A 25,954-nucleotide genomic window follows, 5' to 3' on the forward strand; every position below is an offset into this window, starting at 1 on the left:
AGACACATCCGGAGGTGCGGGCAAATCTAGAACTAAAGGTGTTATGACGGCAACCCCAGCCGACCTGCGCGTAGCAGTCATTAACAAAGCCGATCCCGAAAGAAAGATCAGCGATGACCATTGGCTGGCTGCTTGTCGAAAGTCGTCTGAGGAGAGTCGTCCTATCTGACAGCGTGGAGAAAAGTAAGACGTGCTTCGGCGGTTTTGAACCCCCTTCGGAAGTCGCCGCTCTAGCAGCTGTAACTCTGGCGGAAATCCCCTGCAGAAAAGTGGTCTCAGCGTGGGTCCCGCCCCCAATAATGGAGGTGGGAGAGGTTAGAGGTGTCAAACCTGTCGAGTCAATACATGATTCCCTATCTTACATCGGTATCTCCTCTCTCCTCATTGAATGGATTGCTAGGATGCTGGAGAGCAGAATTATCAACTCGCATTTAGGGATGAGCTCTATCAGGAAGTCTCTCAACAGGGGTACACCCCAGGGGGGTGTGCTGTCATGTCACCTCTGCTATGGCTCCTGGTGATAAATGGGATATTACAAGATTTTGATAGGGCCGGTACGAAGATTCTTGACTACGCTGATGATGTCGTCGTTCTCATCAGTGGAAAATTCCTATCCACTCTGTCAGAATTAATGGAGAGGGCCCTGGTAAAACTTTCGACTTGGGCTCATCGGAACGGTCTAGGCGTAAACCCGACAAAAACAGAGCTTGTCCTTTTCACCAGGAAGAGGAAGGTTGCCGAATTTACCCTTCCCGTACTAGACGTTAAGTCTTTCTCTGGAAGCCAAGTACTTGGGTGTAATCCTTGACCGGCAGCTAAGATGGAAGAGGAACTCTGAGGAACGGGCTAAGAAGGGTTTAATCGCACTATACTCCTGCAAGAATTCGATAGGTAAAAGTTGGGGACTCAAGCCACACATAATATACTGGTTATATATAGCTGTGGTCTGTCCAATCTTAACCTATGGATGTCTTGTCTGGTGGAAAGGACTCGAAAATGGAACATACCTGGCTAAGGTTGCAGGCATGTAGCGAGCAGCTTCACTGCTCAACACTGGAGCTGTGAGAAGTACACCGCAGGCGGCCCTAAATGCAATACTCAACCTTCAACCACTGGACATATTGCACCTATCCTTAATTTCAACAGGGCGGATATTTGTCTACCGGAGAGGAATGATTGGAGAAATGGTCAACCCTTCTCAGATAGGCTAGCCATTTTCACAGATGGCTCGAAAATGGAGGAGGGAACCGGCAATGAAGTTGACGCCGACAGACAAATAGTTGTTTTTATCGATAGTCAGACTGTCCTAAAGGCACTTAGGTCATACACAATAAAGTCTGAGATCGTTAGCAAATGTAGACATCAACTTGAGAACATTCAAAATTCAATCGTATTCTGTTGTAATATAGAAGGAAACGAAATCGCCGATGAACTGACACGTACAGGCTCACAGTCTGAAAGCATTCGTGCAGAAAGCCTTGTGAAACCGTCGCTGTGTCATTTTATTGGTAAGCTCACGAGCTTTTAATGCGTTGACTGTATCTCTACCTTATAAAACAATGTCATACATGGTGCGCCTCCGCTTACACCTGGGAAGTTTCTGTGATTTTCAAACAGCAATGTTCATAGATGAGTAAAATCGCTGAAGGGATTTTTAAATAAATCGTGATCAAAATTCACATTTTAGGTTTATTTTAGGATTTCGCGATTTTGCTTGGAAACCGCAAGTCCTATCGAAATGAGGCTAAAGCAAATGTTGTAGCTGTGAAAATTCTCTAGAGGATTGACGGTTATGATTTGTTCCTAAGTTTTACCATTTGTGAGATATATATACAGCTGCGAAAAAACTAATAGCACCATCTCCCACAAAAATGGTTTGGAGGCATTCTTATTTACATGGACAAATTTTGCTGACGATTTCATGCGTTTTTAGAATTAACCGAGTGTAAAGAATTTAAAACTAACAAAAACCACAATTATTTTCGACACTTTTTAAAAAAATGATGCAATTTTTATAAAAACCCCAAAAAGTGGGCGAAAAAAATAGTAGCACCACCATTAAAAATTCGTTTAGAATTATAGAAATTGGACAAATGTCTACACTTTATCACTCAAAAAATAGTAGTAAATCAAGAAAACCAAGTGCCTACTGATTTCCTGTTGAGTTGAACTCGATAGTAACGCATTGGGACAGGCTTGGTATCGAACAAGCGGATTCTGACATTGATTGCAGGATTCCACTACAAGGACCTCTAAGAAACTGTCCAAAATGATTTTCTGGTCATTAGTTTCGATGTTGTGGTTACCTTATTGAACTTCTCTAACACTTTGTTGATTTGTCATAGTCTAGGGACAGCGTACATCCCTGGAGAATGGTCACATAACTTGTAAACCACAATTTCTTTTACTTTTTTCCAGATTATACCCCAGATTATTACTGTTTATATTCAGTGGGAAAGACCAAACTAGTGCCAAATTATCTTCTTTATTAAATGGAGTCGTCATTTCCAGGATTTCAACGAAAATAAGTTAATCCTTTATGGGTTTGATACCGTGTATAGAGCTTAGTCCTTAACGACAAAGTCAACCTCATACTGTTACGGTTAAAAATCTTCTGTTAATGGGGTTTGCTGTATATTTTTGGTTTTATTCCGAGTTTTTGAGGACATCTAACAAATAAACGAAAATATAATCCTCCAAACATGAATATTTTGTCACACAATTAGATAAAATATGGTCCCACAGTTGGTCTAGCAAATGTAGAAATTCCTTGTTATCTTTTTTGTGCTCTGCATCCTGTTGTTCGTTAAAATTATGGCGTTTCCCCGAACTGAGTGCTTTTAAATTATGTTCTCTGGGACATTTGTGAACTTTTTGTTCTATTTCCAATAAAATATAATGCTTGTATAATCTACTAGGACCTTTGAAATATTACTTTTTGGCATTTGGGATGTAAATTCTGACCTGATGTTCTGTCAGGGTTCATATAATTCCAATATTTTATGTATTTTCTTTACAGTTAATTGCGTGATGAATCATTTTTTAGAGTTTCAAACAAATCTGACAACTTATCGGTAAAATTTTGCCATCAACAAAGGTGTTCTTTATTTATTTGGGATTCTCTGCACTGTATGCCCTTTCATGACCTATTTTAATTTAAAACATTCAATTTTTTTAAAGTTGGAATATCCAAAAAATATAAATTAATTTTCAAAAAGTCTAACAAATGTTTAAATGCTAGAAAATGTCCCTAAAATTACACGTTTTATATAGAAATTGTAAGTGGTGCTATTATTTATTTCGCCTCTTTTTTGCCCGTTTTTGGTTAAAGCTGCAAAAAACAAATATTTAAATTAATGTGAATGTTACTTTTACTTTTTTATAAAAGAGGACACCTTGGGCTAAGTACGTAACAACAACATTTGTGGAAGCAACAACAATCTTCATTAGTTTTCGTAATGACAAACAAATTGATCATGGTGGTGCTATTATTGTTTTCGCAACTGTATATGTATGTTCAGGTCACATTTTTAGCTTTTTTGTTAGGTTTTCACGATTTGCTTGAAAACGGTAGGTCTTATCGCAATGGGACTGGAGAGAATCTTTTAGCTGTGAAAACTATCTACAAGATTGGCTTTCGTATTTTTCTCCTAGGTCGTACCATTTTCGAGATATATAAGTTTAAGTTGGGAAATTGCAGTCATGACATTGTTTTATAAGGATGCGATACAGTCAATGCATTGTCCCAATTTAAACTTCTATATCTCAATAACGGTAAAACCTACAAAATTATCGTAAATGTCAATAATATAGAGAATTTTCATATCTACAACATTTTCTTTAGTCCCATTTCGATAGGGCTTGCGTTTTCCAAGCAAAATTGTGAAAACCTAAAAAACCCCTAAAAATGACAACTTGAATCGCGATTTATTTAAAAAGCGCTGCGGCGATTTTTTTGTTTTTTGCTTTTTCTCGTCTATGAACATTGTAGTTTCAGAATCCGCAAAAACTTCCCAGGGGTAAGAACCTTCCATTTAAAGTTGCTTCAAGAGCACCGTGAAAAATTTTGGTCTACTCAACCCGCTAAATTGATTGGTTTTTATGTTGTTTTGGAGATTGTTTTGTTTCCTATTTTTTGCATCGTAAGATAATCGGTACTTTTGTTCAAGACAATTTGTATAAAGAGCATAAAACAATCCATACCGTATATCCCCCTCCAGGGGGGATTGAGGGGAGAAAGCTGCGCTCATGGTTTCTTAAAACAATCTTCGTAGCAGTACAAAGCTGTAACCAGTGCATTAGCTTGATATTTACTGGAAATATTTTCTTTTCTCCATACAAGTGGATCCACTGTGCAACAGTACAATTTTTTCCGGGTTAAGTCCATACTTCCTGAGATAATGGTCCAAAAGCTACAAAAATACTACCGTCACATATTAAAATGGCTACTGTGCAAGATAACTCTCAAGCTTTTTCAAATATTTCTTTGCGTTTTTTTGTTTTTGGTCAGAGGATGAGGGTATATCTCCGTCAGGGCAGCAGACTGTTACTTTCTTTTATGTTGGTTATACTTTCCAAGATGAGTTTTAAGGTTCGGCTATATTCATAAAATTCTAATTTAAACAAAGTATATTCAAGCTTTTTATAGTGTCCATTACTGGAAACATAAAGATTGAGCTTTTAAAATCAGTTTGTCACATACACACACACCCGTTACCACTCTAGTTACTGTATTGAAGATACCCAAGGCTATAAACGTTACTCAACATTGCATAGCATTGTCTCTCTATCGACGTAGGGAATGGAAGATACCAAGGAACGGTCCTGACCGGCTTCAACATGGCAAAGCCCAGGATTTATCTTGGTCCCTCTTTCATCTCAAGTGGACACTGACCTCCCAGTGGTGTCACCTGGGAACTGCCTTTAACACCCGTTAAAGGTAGTGAGCGCGCGTTCACCCATAAGAACGTTAAAAACTTGGGTTTGGGCGTCGGGTTAGTAACCCTCCCCTAGAAAATACGGCCTACTACGAAAAAACAAAAGAAAAGAAAAGCAAACCCCTCTAAAGTTGACGAACCTCGCAAACGTTTTAAGGACCATGATCTACGAATCTGCACCTGGAATGTTCGCACTCTTTATAGAGAAGGTGCAGTTTACGCACAGGAAATACGATGGAACGGGAAAGGCGTCACAACACTGTTCACGCACTGTATTATAGCTGCCATGACATAAAAAAGCATGAGTTTGCTTGCGGATTTGTAGTTGGTCGGAGGTTAAAACATCTGGTCTCCAGCTTCACCCCAGTGAATGAAAGACTCGCTGCAATTCGATTAAAAGCAAAATTCTTCAACACCAGCTTTATTTGCGCTCATGATCCCACTGAAGACAAGGAGGAACAGACCAAAGATATATTTTATGAGCGCTTAGAAGAAACTTATGACCGTTCCCCTGCCCATGACATTAAAATTATACTAGGCGATTTTAATGCCAAAATTGGAAAGGAGAATATCTTTGGCCCAACAGTCGGGAAATTCAGTCCCCACAGTGAAACATCTGACAATAGTATGAGGCTGACAGACTTTGCAGCTGCAAGAAACATGGTAGTTAGCAGTACCAGATTTAAGCATCTCGATATACATAAGGGCACCTGGCTGTCTCCAGATCAAAGAACAAGTTATCAAATAGATCACGTTGTGATAGATGGAAGACATTCATCGAGCGTGTTGGATATACGATCGTTCCGAGGCGCAAACATTGATTCGGACCACTTCCTTGTTGCAACAAAGGTACGTACCCGTCTAAACGTTGCAAATAAAGCAAGAACAGACACAACGCGGAAGGTGGAAATCGATAGGCTGCAAACACAACAGATAGCCACAGCATATTCCACTCAACTAGCCCAATTGCTTAATGAGAGCACTCCTTGTCCCGATAACATAACAAAACAATGGCAAAATATTGCCCACTACATGCAAACAGCCGCAAAATCCATACTTGGATTCCAGAGACCTCCACAAAGGAATCCATGGTATGACCAGGAGTGTCGTGCTGCTACCGAAGACAAAAATGCGGCATATAGAGCTACTTTACAATCAGTAGCAACGCGTAGCGCACGAGAGAGATATCGGGAGAAAAGGAGAGAAGAGAAACGTGTTTTCCGCAAGAAAAAGAGATAAGTGGAAAAGCGGGAGTGTGAAAATGAAGTCCGAAAATTCTACCAAAGAAGAAACATTTCTCCATTCTTCTGGTATCCAATAGTAGCGAAGACGATGTTAGAATGTATTCCGCCTGGCCAAGATGAGGTAAAAACAGCAATCAACCGACTGAAGAATAATAAAGCAGCAGGAGCCGATGGCTTACCAGTCGAGCTGTTAAAACCGGAGGCGACGTGCTGATAAGGTGTATGCATCAGCTAGTTAGCACCATCTGGCAGGAAGAACGCGTACCCGACGATTGGAACCTGAGCATCCTATGTCCCGTCCACAAGAAAGGAGATAAGACTGTATGCTCCAACTATAGGGGCATAAGTCTTCTCCCTATTGCCTATAAGATAGTGTCAGGGATATTGTGCGAACGACTAAAGCCCATGGTCAACGAAATAATTGGACCATACCAATGCGGCTTTAGACCTGACATGTCCACCATTGACCAGATATTTACCCTGGGGCAAATCCTAGAGAAGACCCAAGAGATGCAGATCGACACCTACCACCTTTTTGTCTATTATAAAGCAGCATTCGACAGTCCCCTCCGATCAAAGGTATTCCATGCAATGTCTGAATTTGGTATCTCCGCAAAGCTCATCTGGCTTTGTAAAATGCCTCTAACTGACACAAGATCTTCAAACCCTGAAAAATCCACCATTGACCAGATATTTATCTCAAATCCGCAAAATGATGAATGAAAATTACCAATAAAGTTGCTATCTGTAAGCCTTAGCGACAACTTAATTTTATTTGAGAATCTCACTACAGACTTCTAGTTGACGATCTGATACTCTTCTGACAGAAAATCGGATGTCTTACAAAAGAAGATCTGAGTATTTTCAAAAGGTCTGAGCATTTTTCATAGAAGACCTTATTGAAGGTTTTCTGACGGTCTCGTGAAATATCAGATGGTTTTCTCATGGAAGTAGGGATGGCGATCCCGAAAACCCGGTCCCGGAATTTTCGAAGTCACTTATTTATGGCGTTTAATTCACAATTTGAGAAAAAAAATCATCTGTTAAATGTTAAAAATATAATTGATCAATTACACCACGAAGGGAATAATTTTAAATATATTTAGAACATGTTCCACAAAAAAGGACGTCAAAGATGATTTCTTAAAAAAATAGTTGACGTTTGAATGAAAATTGTACTTTTGAAAAGAAAGAAAAGGAAAACGCTCTAATAAATACTTCAAAGTCATTCGTATCTAAGACATCCACTAATGCAGGTCATTGGAAATACCATACGGAAGCTATCCGAGTTATACCACTAAAACTCCTTTCGTGTCGTCAATAGGTTCCAAAAAACTGTCACTCAAAGTGAAACGAAACAAAGTTTCTACAAGGAACATCGGAAATCTAACGACGCACAGTGAAAATGGGTACTAACACGGGTAATTCAATAAAACAAAGGGATTAGTGTAATAAAAAAACATACTACGAATAAGCTTTTTTGTTAAGGGAGTAATTTCTCAAAGTTCGTTAACTACAGCTTTATTTTTCATATTATTACTTTATTTTCTTAATTCAAATACTATTTCCTATTATAATTGAATGAATTTATTTCATTTACAATAAAAATTGAATTTTTACTTTACAAAATACTCCTATAGCGGTAAGTCCCAACAAATCCCGCATTCCCGAAATTGCCCCGAAAAATGCCGAAAACCCGGGATAAGGCATTTCGAAATCCCGAATACCGGGATTTTTGAAAACCTATCCCGTTCGACATCCCTACATAGAAGAAGGCCTTTAGACAACTATGAACATGGCGAGAGCATTTGTCTGTGGAATTGTAATTTAAATTAAAGGCGCTTTCCATAAAATATCTCAGGACGTTCTAAAAAAATCGTTGAATACAAAGATGGATTGTTTTCTCATAAAATATTGGTGGCTTTATAATTGAATATGTGATGGAATCTCATAAAACCTTAAGGACTTCCCGGAAAAAATCGAAATATATTTTCATGAAAGATATATCGTAAAAATCTGCTAGTTTTTTTCTGCAGAACATAGAATTTGACTATTAAAGCAGGGACTTATAGCCTCTGCTCTTAAAAATTTCAGCTGGTTCCACGGCTTTATTATTTTCAAATGGATTGCTGCAGTCTTGAACTCTTTTTTCAGTATTTTGTACAATTTGTCCATATATACATTACGCAATTTTCCTTATGGCAATTGTCTCTCATAAAGTATGGACTTCCCCGTGGAAAACAATACATTATTGTAATCATCATGACAATAACTTGGTATCTATGATAAAAAAAAACCTCAACCCGAGGGTTGGCCTTAATTAGTATTAGACACTAGACACCAATCCTATCACAATGGACCGAAAGTTCTCTGATTAGCAGGGACGTAAGCCGGGGGATGCAACACATGGGACATGCCGGCCTTCGGCTGGGCATTTAAGAATTTGGAAAAAGTATCGTTTAGAGACACCTCACAACGATATATACATATATGAGCCTTGAAATTTAGGAAATTTCGTACTTTAACACCATTAGGTTGTTTAAGGCCACCTCTCGGATCGGGCTTAATTTTCGCCATAGGTAGCCCTTGGGCCCTGATCGCAACGATATATAGCTCCGGGGGAAGTCCATACTTTTCGAGATATGGGTCTTGACTTTTTTGCTTATAAAACCATTATTACTAAAAACCTATGCAATGTGGGACTCTTTCTAAAGACTCGTTCAAATGCCGCCATGTATTCCTAAGTAGCCGGCATCGACCTGGAATTTAAGACATTCTCCTATAATCAGGTGTAAAACTATGTCACGTGCACAAAAGTACTCTCCAAAAATTTAAAGTGGGGTACACACGATCAGTTTTGATTGTCAGTTTTGCCAGTGTGGCATTTCATTTTTGTCAGTCATCAGGCAACCACAAAATATTTCGTGGTTGCTGGACAGTTTGACATTTGTCGATATTTCCGAAAAATCGACAGTCAAAACTGATAGTGTGGACCCCGCTTAAAGCGTGACCAACAAACCGACAGTAATCGGATCTATTTCATTAATACCAAAGTATAGTTGAATAATTATTTTCCTATCCCCATTATTATAAGTCTTTTTTGTTATAGTTTGGATTTACCGAACAGATTTATAGCGTTCCGGTTAACTTAAAGTTATAATTGATGATTGAATTTCAAGAAGGAGCTTATTGGCATTAACTTTGAATGTAATAATTATATTTTTAATGTCTCCAAATTGGTTTATTTTGCTTTTTCAAATCCATCAGATAGTAAAAGAACACATAATAATGACCGCTAATCTTTGAATAATACTTTACATACCTATTGTATTTCAAATATTTTTGGCTAAACAAATGCATTTAATTGACGGAAAATTTGCCTAAAAGTACGTTGATTGTCAGTATGTACCCCGCTTTAAAACGATACCCATATTGCCCACGTTAGAATTGTAAAATGGCAAGACCCATATCACGGGAAGTATGAACTTCCCTCCGAAAAATATATATTGTTGTGTGCTGGCTCCCAAGGGCTATCTACTGTAAAAATTTCAGACCGATCTGAGAGGTGCCCCTAAACGACAATTAAGCCAGGGATTTTCACAGCAGACATTTATTTGCAAGTACTCTCCATAAGCTTTCAAACGATACCCATATTGTCCATCTTAGAATAAAATGTCAAGCACAAAATCTAGAAGTAGGGACTTCCCCGTTGTGATCATAATACAAATTTTAAGGCGGTCCTAAACGTTATCTAAGCTGTTAACCGGAACCGAGATGTGCCCTTTAACAACATTAAACCCAAACCCTTTTTCATCATTATCCTCAAGTTCAAACAAAACATCTAGCAGTTAGATTCTAGCTACCTGCGATAAATCCATTCATCACTCCATCACAACTTCAATTTGACAGTCAACAGCAGAGACTACCTAACAGGTGGCAACTCAACCAACTATCAAATAGGTATGATATTGACAAATAATAGTTTATAAAAACAACATCAATATGATGATGAAGTTAATCATGATTTGATGATTATACTATTGATTTAAAATAATGAAAGATGATGAGTGTAGTGTGTTGTTGTTGTAAACAAACCTTGTTCGTATTTATCGTATAAATGAATATGCTGCCGAATATGATGTTGGTGTTTGTTGTTGCTGTTGCCGCCGTTCGATAATGGCTAAATGAAATATTGAAAACAAAAAAAAGTAAATACAACAACAAGAAAATAGAGGTATTATTGGCGGTACTGCTGTTTGCCTCCTCCTAACTGATAATGGCAGGTTGATGTTTGTTGTATTATTTTGGATGAGCAGCGTTGTTGTTTACTCTCCAAGTAAGAAGAAAAAATGAACGTTGAAATCGTAACACAAAATATACTTCACTTTGTGTACTCTGTCTGTCTGATTGACTGACAGGTAGACGGATAATGTATATGAGATATGACTTGAGTAAATGATGAAATTTATAATTCTTTTGGTTTTTTGTTTCAATTTTCGTTTTCTTTAACAATCACAGGCACAGTAATTAGAAATTTCGGCAAACTTCTTGGCCGATTTCTTTCTTTTTGCATTCAACGAATATGGAACGACTTTTCTGTTGGTGGTTTGGTATTCTTTCTTCTTTGAGAAGTGAAGTTTAGTTTTGCACCATTCTCACACTTTTATGTTTTGGTTTTATTTACTTGTTTGTTGGTTAGTTCCGGAATATTTTGGCTTTACTATTTCACAAAATATACAAATTCTATTTGTTTAGTTAAAAAGTAATGGGGACGACACTTTTTCTATTGCTTTGCTTGCATTTAACAATTTAATTTATCTGTTTTATGGTACGCACTCTCTTCTGTGTCTTCCTTGTACTACTCTCTTAACAATAACTCCTCTAACTGGCTTTTTGCCTGCCTGGCTGGCTCTCATAGAACACAACGCACAACAAAATGTTATTATTATTGTTCTAGTTGGCGGTGGTGTTTTCTCCCTCCCCCTTTTTCTATTGCTTGCCTCTGCTGCTGATAATATCTACCTTTTTGAACCAACAAAAAAAAAACAAACAACAACAGTTCTTTATTCCTCCTCCCGTACCGAAGGAGAGATTTTACACACAATAATCTTTTTCCAATGTTGTTGTTGCTGTGGTTTGTAGCGTGTGTGTCTGTTTGTGCCTTCTTTTTCTCACTTTGTGTTTTTCGTGTGTGTGCTTGTTCTTATTTTTGCGTTTGCACTCTCTTGCTCTCTCACTTTTCTTCCCCCTCCGCTAATAAAACAAACCGACCGATAAAAACACACACAAACAAACAACGGCTAATAACACTCAGTTGTGTTGCTGGGCACGCGGGGGTACTCAAATTTGTGACGACGTTGAGAGGAGAGTAGAAATGATGACAATACACGACACTCACAGTTGATTCGTCAATTTCTCAACACTGATGTTTTTGTTGTGTATTTGTTTTTTGGTTCGCCTTCACCACCACTGATATTTTTTTATTCTTCTTTTCTTCTTCGTCGTCTTCTTCTCTATAAATCACATTAAAATTTTTTTCTTGCTTCAATGTGAAATTTTCATCGATATTTTTCAGATCCAATTGCATTTTTACATGTTTCCATTGATCATTTTTATTAATTTCGGGTATTTTTTTATGTTGCTTTGTATCTATACATCACTGTATGGTATTTGCAACAATTTGCGTGCCATACGGCTTTTAACACACGATTTTGTTTAAACAATTTTTGCTAGATTTAATTTCTTTGCTTTTTTTTTGATTATTCGAGAGAATATCCGACATTTATTTGCTGTAAATTTTTCGCTACAAGTGCGTCTCACGTTTAGCTTATGGTCGACAACGTATGGAGACAAACTAATACTCATAAACGACCGACGACGACGATACAAACCGTCAACGACTTTGCGATTCTTGGGGCAGACTCTGTCACTCACACGCATTATTGTTTTGATAAATTGTAATTTACATTAGCTGCGCGGTATATAGTTGTCTCTTTTTATTTTCGCAATCGAATTTTTTGAGGAGATCCAATTGGAAATTTTGTTGTTGACATAAAGGAAATTTGCAAGGAAAATAAAGCCATGTTTACATTAGAGATTTATTTGACGTATACGCAATGAATTTGACAATGCAAACCCACTGGATTATGAAAATCCCGGTCCTGGTGATTCGATTTTCTACCGGTTAGATGGCAAAATGGCCTTCAGTTATCTTCCAAAATCAATTGACAAAAATGGTATTGCAAAAAATTCCAATTGGGATCTTTATATTTTGTATATCACCTTCATGGTACAATAATACAGGTAGCATTATCATGCCAGCTGATGGTAACATAATTGCTCTGTTCCAGAACCTGCAATAAGCTACTATTTTTTACTACGATAGCATTTTTTCTTTTATGTTATCTGAAAAAATAGTAAAAATTAGTAGATTCTTGCAGTTCTGGAACATACCTAATGTGTCAATTGCATTGAATTGATGTCAAATCTTGACATCTTATGTTGCCAACAATTGCCGATGCGGCTACCTGTGTATTTGTACCATGATCACCTTTTTATGCCATGTTCAGACTAGCGGTAATTCGCTCTCTATTCGTTGTTCGACCCCAAATTACGATTCAATTACTTCATTCCCCATACAAAATTTTGAGAACGAACAACGATTTTTGTACATTGTTCAATTTAAATTACTCTCAGAACGACGATTAAATATGTCCCATCTCTAACAAATGAGAGAATTTATCGAAATAAATTAATTATGACAGGAAAAATAAAAAAATAAAAATGTAATAAAAATCCAAAACTTTTTAGAAAAACTGCAAAATATGAATGAAAAGTAAACAGTTTAACGACTAGTATACATTCAAATCATAGCAAATTTTGTCTTCTCTTCCATTGCAGTTGCATTTCTTGTCCATCGTTTCAAATTCGCGTACAAATTTAGAAACAAAAATCAAATGCCTGCCGGAATGTCTGTATACCAAAAAGATATGTTGGCAGGTCTCTCTCTCTCGTTAATTATTGAAATAGAAAAATATGGAAATATACTGAAAACACCAAAATTGTGAGAAAAAATGGAAAACATGAATGAAAATAATAGAATTTAATATTAAATAGATATCTGAAAGAAGGATAAATATTTTTTCAGTTCATATAAAATAATTTTGCCCGTATTTTGGTTGAAACTTTCTTTAAAATCAGTAAACAAAAACCAAGAAAATATGAATCATGTTGCTATGAATTATGTACCATGTCGTATGAACGGGTTAATTCGTGTACGTAATTATGAGAACGAACGACGTGATTCAAATGCTGGTATGAACATGATATTACATCAACATTCGTAATTGACATAGGGTTGCCATTTCAAATGGAAATTATCCCCATTTTTTAATGGGTTGTTAAATATTATGCATGGCACAATTACCCAGGTGGTGGCATCGTAAAATTTTGAATATGTTATGTCAAAACTTTATGTTGTTAGGGAAATTACAATAAAAATAATTTTTTTATAAAGGGATTTGACTTTTCATATTCGATCAGCTGGTGGTTCTGCCATGGTAGTTCTGCCATGATATTAGCTCTGTTCCTTTACGTTCAAGAATCTTCAAGTTTTACAACTTTTTACTCGAAAAGCGTTCCTTTACTTCAGACACCGTACAATTCATATGGGAGCAGTTTTCAACTTTTACTACTTTTGCCGGTTTTACCATTTTCAGAAGTAAAGGAACAGACCAATTATGTCTATTTAACCCCCTGTTTTCGTAAAAAACTTTTATGTTCTCACACGAATTGCCAAATTTTGTAGATCGATGTACTCGCCTTAGCACAAATGTGGAACGCTGATTTTTAATGAGGAATTCTTAACTATATATAGAAGGTGTCTACGAAGAATTAGATCTGTATGTCGTCTAGGGGCTGAGCTATGGATGCCCAAATTATTACAAATATAGACGAACGAACAAAAACAGGGCAATATAATGAACTATTTTAATTTTTCTATTTCCTTGTTCTTCTGATTTGTCAAATTTTAACACAATACACACGGAGCAACCAATAACGGTCAACGGCGGTAGCGGCAGTAAGTCACTGCACACATAGCATGTCTGTATGCTCTAGCCAGCAGCCCTGGCAACAGAATCGGATGCGGTAGCCTAATCTGCTGCTCATCTTAAACAACTATGATTAATGAAACCACAACAAGAAATAGAAATCAATTGATAAATCAGATGACGACTTTTGGCATGGCTTTTGGAAACATCAAAACTATATCAGGTGTGTAAGGAATGTTCACAATACAATATAGATATTTTGGGCCTAGCAGAAACACGGTTGCCAGAGGTAGGAGAGTTCTGAACAAACAACAAATATTTCCTTTTATTCTCTGGGAGACCTAAAAATCAACCTAGAGCCGGCGGTGTTGGCCTCTTACTATCGAACTATGCACAAAAAGCGATGTTAGACTGGAAACCTCACACAGATCGCATTATAGAAGCACGGTTCAGGACGAAGGCCAGAAACTTGACTATAATACAATGCTTTGCGCCCACAGAAGCGGCTGAACTCGCAGCTAAAGAAGAATTTTACAACAGCTTAAATTCTGTATTGACAAATGTACGCGGGGGTGACATAGTCATGCTTATGGGAGATTTTAATGCCCAAGTGAGCAGGGACAACACCAATCTCCAAAATGTAATGGGCACCCACGGAATTGGACGTCTGACTGAGAATGGCAAACTTCTTACCGAAACTGGTTCGACGCACAATCTTCTGATTGGAGGCACGCTATATCCACATAAAAGAATACATAAAGCAACATGGACATCTCCGGACCACCGCACGGAAAACCAAATTGATCATATCTTGATAAGCAGGAAATGGAGAGGCTCAATACTCGACGTACGAACCAAAAGGGGAGCGGATGTAGGAAGTTATCACCACCTTCTTATTGCAACCGTCCGATTAAAAATAGCTGCTATAAAGAAAGAAGCCAAGTGTTCACGGAAGTTCGATATAGATCGTCTAAAAATTAGGGAGGTTTCTACAGCCTTTGCAAACCCTTTAAGAGAAGCCCTCAGCAACATCCCCGTTGAACAACGAAGCGGAGTACTGTCAGAGAAATATATCTATCATCAGCCAAGAACAACATTGGATACGCCCATAGTAAAAGAAAGCCATGGATTTCCGATGAAACTTGGGACATAATACAAAACAGGAAACTTGCTAAAGAAGCGATAAATGCTGCAAAAACGAGGAATGCTAGGATGGAAAAAAGTAACCAATACAATAGATTGAACCGCGAGGTAAAGAGAAGTGCCCGCACAGATAAACGGAAATGCATCGATCTTATTGCAACAGAAGCCCAGCGAGCAAGTGAAACGAATCGTAGCCGTGACTTATATAAAGCCACAAAGCTTTTGTCAAATCGACCATTCACATCTGTTAAGCCTATCAGGGATGACGATGGTACACTGATCACGGCAAAAAGCAGGCAAATTGCGGTATGGAAGAACTTTTACACAGAATTGCTATCAAACGGAGCGGATAATGATGTCGAGTTTCAATGTAACTGCCATACACACGTTGAAAACCCAAATATGGAAACCGACTTTCCCTCCATAAGTGAGATAGCTGAAGCTATAACAGCTTTAAAAAATAACAAGACAGCTGGCGTTGATAATATAGCTGCAGAGTTGATAAAAGTTGACCCTTTAGTGAGCGTAAAGCTCCTATAACCTATAATTACAAACTTCTGGGAAAATGGTACTTTAGACGATGAAATTAAAGAAGGTGTAATAGTAAAGTTGCCAAAAAAAGGGTGATTTGTCAAGATGCTCAAACTGGAGAGGTATAACAATATTATGCACCATCAATAAAGTTATAACCTATATAATAAACAAACGAATCAACCTAGCATACCCTGAGCTGTGTCGAGCAGAACAAGCTGGCTTCCGCCCCTACAAATCGTGCGTTGATCATATCAATAGTCTTCGCATAATAGTTGAACAAAGTGTCGAATATCGGTCGCCGTTATACCTAATTTTCATCGACTTTCAGAAAGCGTTTGACAAATTACGCCACCAGGCAATATGGGCTGCAATGCGGTGCAAAGGTTTTCCCGAGAAAATCATAGAACTTGTTAGACACCTGTACAACGGAGCAAACTGCCGCATATTGCATGAAGGAGTTCTTAGTGATAAGGTTTTCATCAAAGTAGGAGTAAGGCAAGGCTGCATATTATCCCCAACACTATTCAACATAGTCCTAGATGTTGTTATGAACCAAGCACTCCAAAGCCAAAGGGGGATTAGCTGGGGACTACATGGATTCCTGCAAGATCTTGACTATGCTGACGATATCTGTCTACACACATATGATGATATGGCTCGCAAACTCAAATCAATAGCTACAATTGCCGCCAATGCCGGACTTCATATAAACATTGAAAAAACAAAAGCAATGCGACTAAATACAACGAACAATCGTCCATTTCTTCTAAACGGAAAACCGCTGGAAAATGTGCAATCTTTTATATATCTAGGTAGCACTATTACAAACACGGGTGGAGCGCTGATGATATCGAGAACCGTATAAAAAAGGCACAGCAAGCTTTTGGACAACTGAAGAACATTTGGACATCAACATGTCTTTCCATTCAAACCAAGATACGTATTTACAACTCAAACGTAACTTCAGTTCTTTTGTACGGTTGTGAAACATGGAACGCGGCGCCTCAGCTCATACAGCGACTACAAAGCTTCAGCAATCGCTGCCTAAGACGCTTGCTAAGAATTTACTGGCCCAACACAATACCAAACAACAGGCTATGGGAGCTAACGAGTCAAACGCCAATCTATATAAATATAATGGAACGGAAATAGAAGTGGATAGGGCATACACTGCGGAAGGATGCTGGTGATATAACAAGACAAGCCATTGAATGGAATCCACAGGGAAGTCGGAGAAGAGGACGCCCAGCACACACCTGGAGGCGACAAATTGAAAAAGATGTTGAAAGAAGCGGTACATGGAGTGAAATCAAATTATTAGCATTAGATAGAAATAGATTTCATAATTTTGTTCTGGCCCTATGCTCCTTATAGGAGTTAAAAGGAATAAATATATATACACAGAGCCAAAAAATATTTGTTTTGTCCTCGACAAATTTTTGTTAAATGGTCTTACACCGCGATTACACATGACAGTGGAGCTCATAAATTCATTGGTCCCGGTCCACATAGATCGAGTTCCCCACTACAGCAATTTCATGATATTACTTTAGTATGGAACTCGATATAGAGACGCATAATTTCATGATTTTTTTCTATGAAATCACTCTAGTGTGGAAAAAATTGTATAAAGTTGCATAAATAATACTCAACAAAATTCTTCTCTGCGTGTTGCCAGGCGCCATTTGATATTTTTCGGAAAGATCGACAGTTTTCAGTCTAAACCAGACATGAACAAGGAGAGCGAGTGCCTTTAATTTAAATTACGATTTTCATACAAATGCTCTCCTTCTTCACCTCTGGTCTAACCCAGCAAAAATATTTGGAAGTTGTGCATGTGGACTTATGATTTCACAACATCCTTCGATGCGGTCCACACGGAGTTATGAAAAATTCACTCTGTTCGAATACATTTAAGAAGCACTCGCTTATGGGTACTTTACACGGTATATTTTTTACATATGAGTTGTCACTTCTCCCATACAAAATGTATATGCAAAGTGACAACTCATATGTAAAAAACATACCGTGTAAAGTACCCATTAAAGATCCCTACAGGCACAAGCCAATTTGTTGATCCCTACAAAAGACGTCGCCAAAGACGTATAGTAGTAAAGACTAGAAGAAGTGCATTTTCCAAAAACATATGCTAATAGTTCCACATTTTGGTTACAGATGGCTACACAACTCAGTGGAATTGATAACAGCAATGCCAATCGTTTTTGATTCCCATTTCTCGCGGCAGAAAACATTAAAGTCGTGTTTTGTGGCGGAAATTTATTTCTTTTCTTTTTTATTGTTCATTCAATGAAAAAATCAAAAGCGAATGCCGTCAAACTTGAGTTTTAATGTTTTTCTTGTCAATATTCCAATGAGTAACAGTTTTCGTTTAACAGAATGCTGCTATGATACCGTAGCAACAGAGGTTAACTCCCTCTACAGCTAATTTTTCACAATTGACTTTTCCTATCTTATAATATTGACATCTTTGACGTCGCAGTATTTTCCAAATATATGCTCTGTTCCTTTACGTACCTGAGGTTACCATTTCATACCATTTTTAACCTGTAAAGCGTTCCTTTACTTTAAAAAGCACACAATTTATATGAGAGCAATTCACCACTTTTACCATTTTTTGCCACTGTTACCATTTTTAAAAGTAAGGGAACAGACCAATAAAAAGGGAGTCTAAGAATTTGTTTAAAAAATAAAGAAATACAAAATAAAGTTGCGAACATTGCGGTAATTCACGAGACGGAATATAGTTTTGGAGTAAATTTCGAAATCTGAGCTGGAGTGGGAGAACATTATGTATAACTAGGCGTTTACACCAGACAGTTTGTCTTCAAATACAACTCTGATTTACTAACACATACACTCCGGTTCATCTGAATAGAACCAACCAATATTTGTCTACAAATACCGTTATATCAGACGAATGGAGAGGAATTGTAAATTATAATTTTGTGGACATGTAGAGTATATAGTAGCCGATATTTTCAATACCTAACATGTTTCACATATGCGTCATAACGGTACTTTTCACTCGCTTTATTAAAAAATGTCAAAATATTAGCATGTTTTAATGGTTCACCAGGATAGAACCACCCTAAGAATTTACACAAATCCTTTGTTAGATGTGGTAAACTTTAACAAAAAACTATTTATAATTATAAATAAATGCCGTGAGTGTTAATTGCTATCAAATATTGTGCAAAAATTTCCATTAGGGTCTTGAAATTTGATGAAAATCGATGCTTAGAGCTCCAAAAAATATTTTTATGAAGAAATCGGTAAAAACAATTTATAAAGACAAAATTTTATACTAAATTATGTTCAAAATTTTCTATACTACAATAAAATTACAAAAAAGTCACATTTGATAGGTTTATGAGTCCGAAACAGAGGAAATATGGTAAAGATAATTCAAAATTCTACGTTTCCAATCCAAAAATTGATATTTTATCTCAGGAAAGTGAATGCAAATCGATGGGTTCCACCCAGTTTCATAGGCTTTGGACATCTACAGGTCCAAAAAATAAAGAAAATTCCTCCGCCGAACGCTTCATGTCACCATCAAGTCCTTGGAATTCCAAAAGGTTCTAAGACATTTGATGTGACGAAACAGCTTAGCGATAGGGGAAGGCAGGCGTTATTTTTTCGAAAGGAAAATGTTTATTTTGATGGTTATGATGTTCACACATCTTTTACTCATAGTATAAGTACCGAAAAAATATTTCTGATCCGTTATTACACAAAAAAGAGCGCCTTTGTTTCTGTGCTTTCCATGTCATGCGATATCTTCTAAATCAAAGCCCTTGATGTTGACATGAAGCGTTCGGCGGTGGGGTTTTCTTTATTTTTTGGACCTGTAGATGTTCACAGCCAACGAAACTGGGTGGAACCCATCGATTTGCATTCACTTTCCTGAGATAAAATACCAATTTTTGGATTGGAAAGGTAGAATTTTGAATTATCTTTACCATATTTCCTCTGTTTCGGACTCATAAACCTATCAAATGTGACTTTTTTGTAATTTTATTGTAGTATAGAAAATTTTGAACATAATTTAGTATAAAATTTTGTCATTTTGTTTTTTTTTTTTTCAAAATAGTCTGGCTTAATCCCATTGTTGTTGTTTTAATATTTTAAAACAACTATTTTATTAGTGGAAAAGATTTGGCATTGTTCGCCAAGGGGTAAGGCAGGGAATACTATAGTTTCGATCCACGCCACTGGATCTCTTCAGTTCCCTTGTTTCTTGTTTGTGGATATTCTCCACCGAAGTTATTTTTCAATAACTTCTTCAACAAGAAACGTTTTATACCCAAACATCAATCGTCAGCTCGAAGTATAAAGGTAAGCAAAGAAAAAAGTTCAATGAGAAGTTTTTCCCTGGCAACCTCATACAACTCCGACGAAAGTGTCTGCGAAACAATTCAAACCTCTTCCACTTGTGTGTGTTGTCGAATTTCGACAAATGCACACACCAAAATTTGGTTGGTCTGCTTTACAGCAAAAACAACACACGTCGTGCCAGTGTCTTCAATTTGAAGCATTGTGGCGTTTTTTATTGGGATAGCGTTTGCAATTTTGTTTTTTTTTTTTTCAAAATAGTCTGGCTTAATCCCATTGTTGTTGTTTTAATATTTTAAAACAACTATTTTATTAGTGGAAAAGATTTGGCATTGTTCGCCAAGGGGTAAGGCAGGGAATACTATAGTTTCGATCCACGCCACTGGATCTCTTCAGTTCCCTTGTTTCTTGTTTGTGGATATTCTCCACCGAAGTTATTTTTCAATAACTTCTTCAACAAGAAACGTTTTATACCCAAACATCAATCGTCAGCTCGAAGTATAAAGGTAAGCAAAGAAAAAAGTTAAATGAGAAGTTTTTCCTTGGCAACCTCATACAACTCCGACGAAAGTGTCTGCGAAACAATTCAAACCTCTTCCACTTGTGTGTGTTGTCGAATTTCGACAAATGCACACACCAAAATTTGGTTGGTCTGCTTTAGAGCAAAAACAACACACGTCGTGCCAGTGTCTTCAATTTGAAGCATTGTGGCGTTTTTTATTGGGATAGCGTTTGCAATTTTGTTTTTTTTTTCAAAATAGTCTGGCTTAATCCCATTGTTGTTGTTTTAATATTTTAAAACAACTATTTTATTAGTGGAAAAGATTTGGCATTGTTCGCCAAGGGGTAAGGCAGGGAATACTATAGTTTCGATCCACGCCACTGGATCTCTTCAGTTCCCTTGTTTCTTGTTTGTGGATATTCTCCACCGAAGTTATTTTTCAATAACTTCTTCAACAAGAAACGTTTTATACCCAAACATCAATCGTCAGCTCGAAGTATAAAGGTAAGCAAAGAAAAAAGTTCAATGAGAAGTTTTTCCTTGGCAACCTCATACAACTCCGACGAAAGTGTCTGCGAAACAATTCAAACCTCTTCCACTTGTGTGTGTTGTCGAATTTCGACAAATGCACACACCAAAATTTGGTTGGTCTGCTTTACAGCAAAAACAACACACGTCGTGCCAGTGTCTTCAATTTGAAGCATTGTGGCGTTTTTTATTGGGATAGCGTTTGCAATTTTGTTTTTTTTTTTTTTCAAAATAGTCTGGCTTAATCCCATTGTTGTTGTTTTAATATTTTAAAACAACTATTTTATTAGTGGAAAAGATTTGGCATTGTTCGCCAAGGGGTAAGGCAGGGAATACTATAGTTTCGATCCACGCCACTGGATCTCTTCAGTTCCCTTGTTTCTTGTTTGTGGATATTCTCCACCGAAGTTATTTTTCAATAACTTCTTCAACAAGATGTTTGGGTATAAAACGTTTCTTGTTGAAGAAGTTATTGAAAAATAACTTCGGTGGAGAATATCCACAAACAAGAAACAAGGGAACTGAAGAGATCCAGTGGCGTGGATCGAAACTATAGTATTCCCTGCCTTACCCCTTGGCGAACAATGCCAAATCTTTTCCACTAATAAAATAGTTGTTTTAAAATATTAAAACAACAACAATGGGATTAAGCCAGACTATTTTGAAAAAAAAAAAACAAAATTGCAAACGCTATCCCAATAAAAAACGCCACAATGCTTCAAATTGAAGACACTGGCACGACGTGTGTTGTTTTTGCTGTAAAGCAGACCAACCAAATTTTGGTGTGTGCATTTGTCGAAATTCGACAACACACACAAGTGGAAGAGGTTTGAATTGTTTCGCAGACACTTTCGTCGGAGTTGTATGAGGTTGCCAAGGAAAAACTTCTCATTGAACTTTTTTCTTTGCTTACCTTTATACTTCGAGCTGACGATTGATGTTTGGGTATAAAACGTTTCTTGTTGAAGAAGTTATTGAAAAATAACTTCGGTGGAGAATATCCACAAACAAGAAACAAGGGAACTGAAGAGATCCAGTGGCGTGGATCGAAACTATAGTATTCCCTGCCTTACCCCTTGGCGAACAATGCCAAATCTTTTCCACTAATAAAATAGTTGTTTTAAAATATTAAAACAACAACAATGGGATTAAGCCAGACTATTTTGAAAAAAAAAAACAAAATTGCAAACGCTATCCCAATAAAAAACGCCACAATGCTTCAAATTGAAGACACTGGCACGACGTGTGTTGTTTTTGCTGTAAAGCAGACCAACCAAATTTTGGTGTGTGCATTTGTCGAAATTCGACAACACACACAAGTGGAAGAGGTTTGAATTGTTTCGCAGACACTTTCGTCGGAGTTGTATGAGGTTGCCAAGGAAAAACTTCTCATTGAACTTTTTTCTTTGCTTACCTTTATACTTCGAGCTGACGATTGATGTTTGGGTATAAAACGTTTCTTGTTGAAGAAGTTATTGAAAAATAACTTCGGTGGAGAATATCCACAAACAAGAAACAAGGGAACTGAAGAGATCCAGTGGCGTGGATCGAAACTATAGTATTCCCTGCCTTACCCCTTGGCGAACAATGCCAAATCTTTTCCACTAATAAAATAGTTGTTTTAAAATATTAAAACAACAACAATGGGATTAAGCCAGACTATTTTGAAAAAAAAAAAAAAACAAAATTGCAAACGCTATCCCAATAAAAAACGCCACAATGCTTCAAATTGAAGACACTGGCACGACGTGTGTTGTTTTTGCTGTAAAGCAGACCAACCAAATTTTGGTGTGTGCATTTGTCGAAATTCGACAACACACACAAGTGGAAGAGGTTTGAATTGTTTCGCAGACACTTTCGTCGGAGTTGTATGAGGTTGCCAAGGAAAAACTTCTCATTGAACTTTTTTCTTTGCTTACCTTTATACTTCGAGCTGACGATTGATGTTTGGGTATAAAACGTTTCTTGTTGAAGAAGTTATTGAAAAATAACTTCGGTGGAGAATATCCACAAACAAGAAACAAGGGAACTGAAGAGATCCAGTGGCGTGGATCGAAACTATAGTATTCCCTGCCTTACCCCTTGGCGAACAATGCCAAATCTTTTCCACTAATAAAATAGTTGTTTTAAAATATTAAAACAACAACAATGGGATTAAGCCAGACTATTTTGAAAAAAAAAAAAAAACAAAATTGCAAACGCTATCCCAATAAAAAACGCCACAATGCTTCATAAAATTTTGTCTTTATAAATTGTTTCTACCGATTTCTTCATAAAAATATTTTTTGAAGCTCTAAGCATCGATTTTCATCAAATTTCAAGACCCTAATGCAAATTTTTGCACAATATTTGATAGCAATTAACACTCACGGCATTTATTTATAATTATAAATAGTTTTTTGTTAAAGTTTACCACATCTAACAAAGGATTTGTGTAAATTCTTAGGGTGGTTCTATCCTGGTGAACCATTAAAACATGCTAATATTTTACATTTTTTAATAAAGCGAGTAAAAAGTACCGTTATGACGCATATGTGAAACATGTTAGGTATTGAAAATATCGGCTACTATATACTCTACATGCCCACAAAATTATAATTTACAATTCCTCTCCTTTCGCCAGATATAACGGTATTTGTAGACAAATATTGGCTGGTTCTATTCAGATGAACCGGAGTGTACATACATTTGTCGGCTGTCTTCCAGCTGTCCATCATTTTTTCATAGACAGTTGCGTTAAAAAATTTTTGAATTTTTTTTAAATCAGTGAGATAATAATTGAAATGTGTTGAAAACAAAAGAACATTAACAAAAACAAAATATGTGAATGGAAAACAAAAAGAAATCGATGATTTCCATTCATAATTTTACAACTGTTTTTGCAGTTGTCGGGACGCCTACGTCACACAGGCAAGTTGTGGGATTTTGACAATCAATACATGAAAACAACTGTCCTGTCATATGTAAACGCAGGGTTAAAAGCCTTTGGATGATGAAGCAAGCAAACGATGGCATAAAGTGCAGAGCAGAGGAAGTAAACTGGGTCACGATTAAATTTAACGGAGAATTTGTATAATTTGTGTTTATTTAATAACGTTTTTAAGGCCTGGGTACATAAGATGCCTCGCCTGGTAGCCTTGCTTTCCTCCTTTATTTCTGACATAATAAAAATAAAAGAATAAAGAAGGCCGAGCAAATTTCGAACTGGGTTGCCCTTTTCTTTTTTATTCTTTTATCAGAAACAAGCATGGCAAGCAGACGAGGCAGCTTATGTACCCAGGCCTTTAATATTATTGTTTTAAACAAACACTGTTTTATAATAATTCTCATTCACTTTGTGTAACTACCCGAATATGTATTCTGTGTTTATTCACCAAGGTCGTCGATCACCAGCCGACAAAGTACGACAAGACGTGTGGCTCGTCCGCAGTCTCGTTACTCGTTAGCTACGATTCGAACACGCTCCTAGTAAGCTCCAAGTCTCTTAGCCAGCTCCAGTCTCTTAGCAAGCTCCAAGCTCTTAGTAAGATCCAAGTCTCTTAGCCAGCTCAAGTCTCTTAGCAAGCTCCAAGCTCTTAGTAAGCTCCAAGTCTCTTAGCAAGCTCCAGACTCTTAGCAAGCTAAAGGCTCTTAGCAAGCTCCAGACTCTTAGTAAGCTCCAAGCTTTTAGCAAGCTCCAAGCTCTTAGCAAGCCCCAGACTCTTAGTAAGCTCCAAGCTCTTAGCATGCTCCAAGCTCTTAGCAAGCTCAGCGCTCATAGCCAGCTCAATGCTCATAGCCAGCTCCTAAATATTTACCGATCTCTTTCCCCCACAGCAACCCGAATGCCATCGACTCGAGACATACACCCGACGACCGCCGAGCCGACAACCACCCGAAAGCATAACCGAACCACATCCGACAACTGCCGAGCTGACAGCCGCCCGATTGCCCAGAGGCGAGTCGTGTAGAGCCGAGTCCACCCGATAGCTGCCGAGACGAAAACTACCGATTGCCCCGAGCCGACAGCAACCCGAGTCTTGTAGAGCCGAGCCACATCCGACAACTGCCGAGCCGAAAGCTACCCGATTGTCAACGAGCAACAATCCGAACATCTCAGAACCGAGCCATACACCCGACGACTGCCGAGTTGACAGTCACCCGAATAGCCGACAGCATCCGAATACATCAGAGCAGACGCAAACATAGACGATTGCCATCGAGTCGACAACAACAACCCGGCTACCATCGAGCCTATTGCAACAACGCGATTGGCACCGGTTATCAACACACACATCTCATCCATATTCCTCACACATATTGTTCGTATATCCAACACCAAGAATTTTATAATAAGTATTGAAATTGTAAACACTCGTGTTTCACTTAAGGTTTGTGGGTCCTTAGGCCGACCCTGGCAGTGACTGAGCCTACCTCAGCCTTAGATAAAGCAACTCGTTATAGCTCTTAAATCCAGACTTTTCTTATGTGCTTATATCATTGGAAGATAATTATAATGGCTGTGGATCAATGGTTGGTATATTAACAATTTTGTACGTTGATCAAACTTGTTTCTGAATTTATATAAAATACCAAAAGCTATTGATATTTTGTTTTTATAATACGTATGTGTGAAGTCCATGCTAAATTACTTTGTAATTGAATACCCAGATATTTCAG

The 25,954-nt window shown here is 37.5% G+C and overlaps 1 protein-coding gene across 11 annotated transcripts in view; it reads right to left on the reverse strand.

The window, feature by feature from the left end:
* Ssdp (Sequence-specific single-stranded DNA-binding protein) overlaps positions 1-25,954 on the reverse strand; it is a 38,883-nt gene that overhangs the window by 8,337 nt on the left and 4,592 nt on the right. Inside the window, exons 1-2 of one of the 11 annotated variants that reach the window (XM_073970169.1) lie at positions 11,580-12,115; positions 10,277-10,361 (exon numbers count right to left, since the gene is read on the reverse strand). The exons of 1 other annotated variant lie outside the window; for it this stretch is intronic. The gene's annotated coding sequence lies outside the window, so the exon portion shown is untranslated. Of the gene's footprint in view, positions 1-10,276; positions 12,116-25,954 lie in introns of those variants that run through there. 9 more of the 11 variants (XM_073970158.1, XM_073970198.1, XM_073970139.1 and 6 more) reach the window with 9 other exon arrangements.

Source organism: Musca autumnalis, unplaced genomic scaffold (genome assembly GCF_047663935.1).
Source record: "Musca autumnalis isolate F117 unplaced genomic scaffold, ASM4766393v1 scaffold_1, whole genome shotgun sequence".
Taxonomy (NCBI): Eukaryota; Metazoa; Arthropoda; class Insecta; order Diptera; family Muscidae; genus Musca; species Musca autumnalis.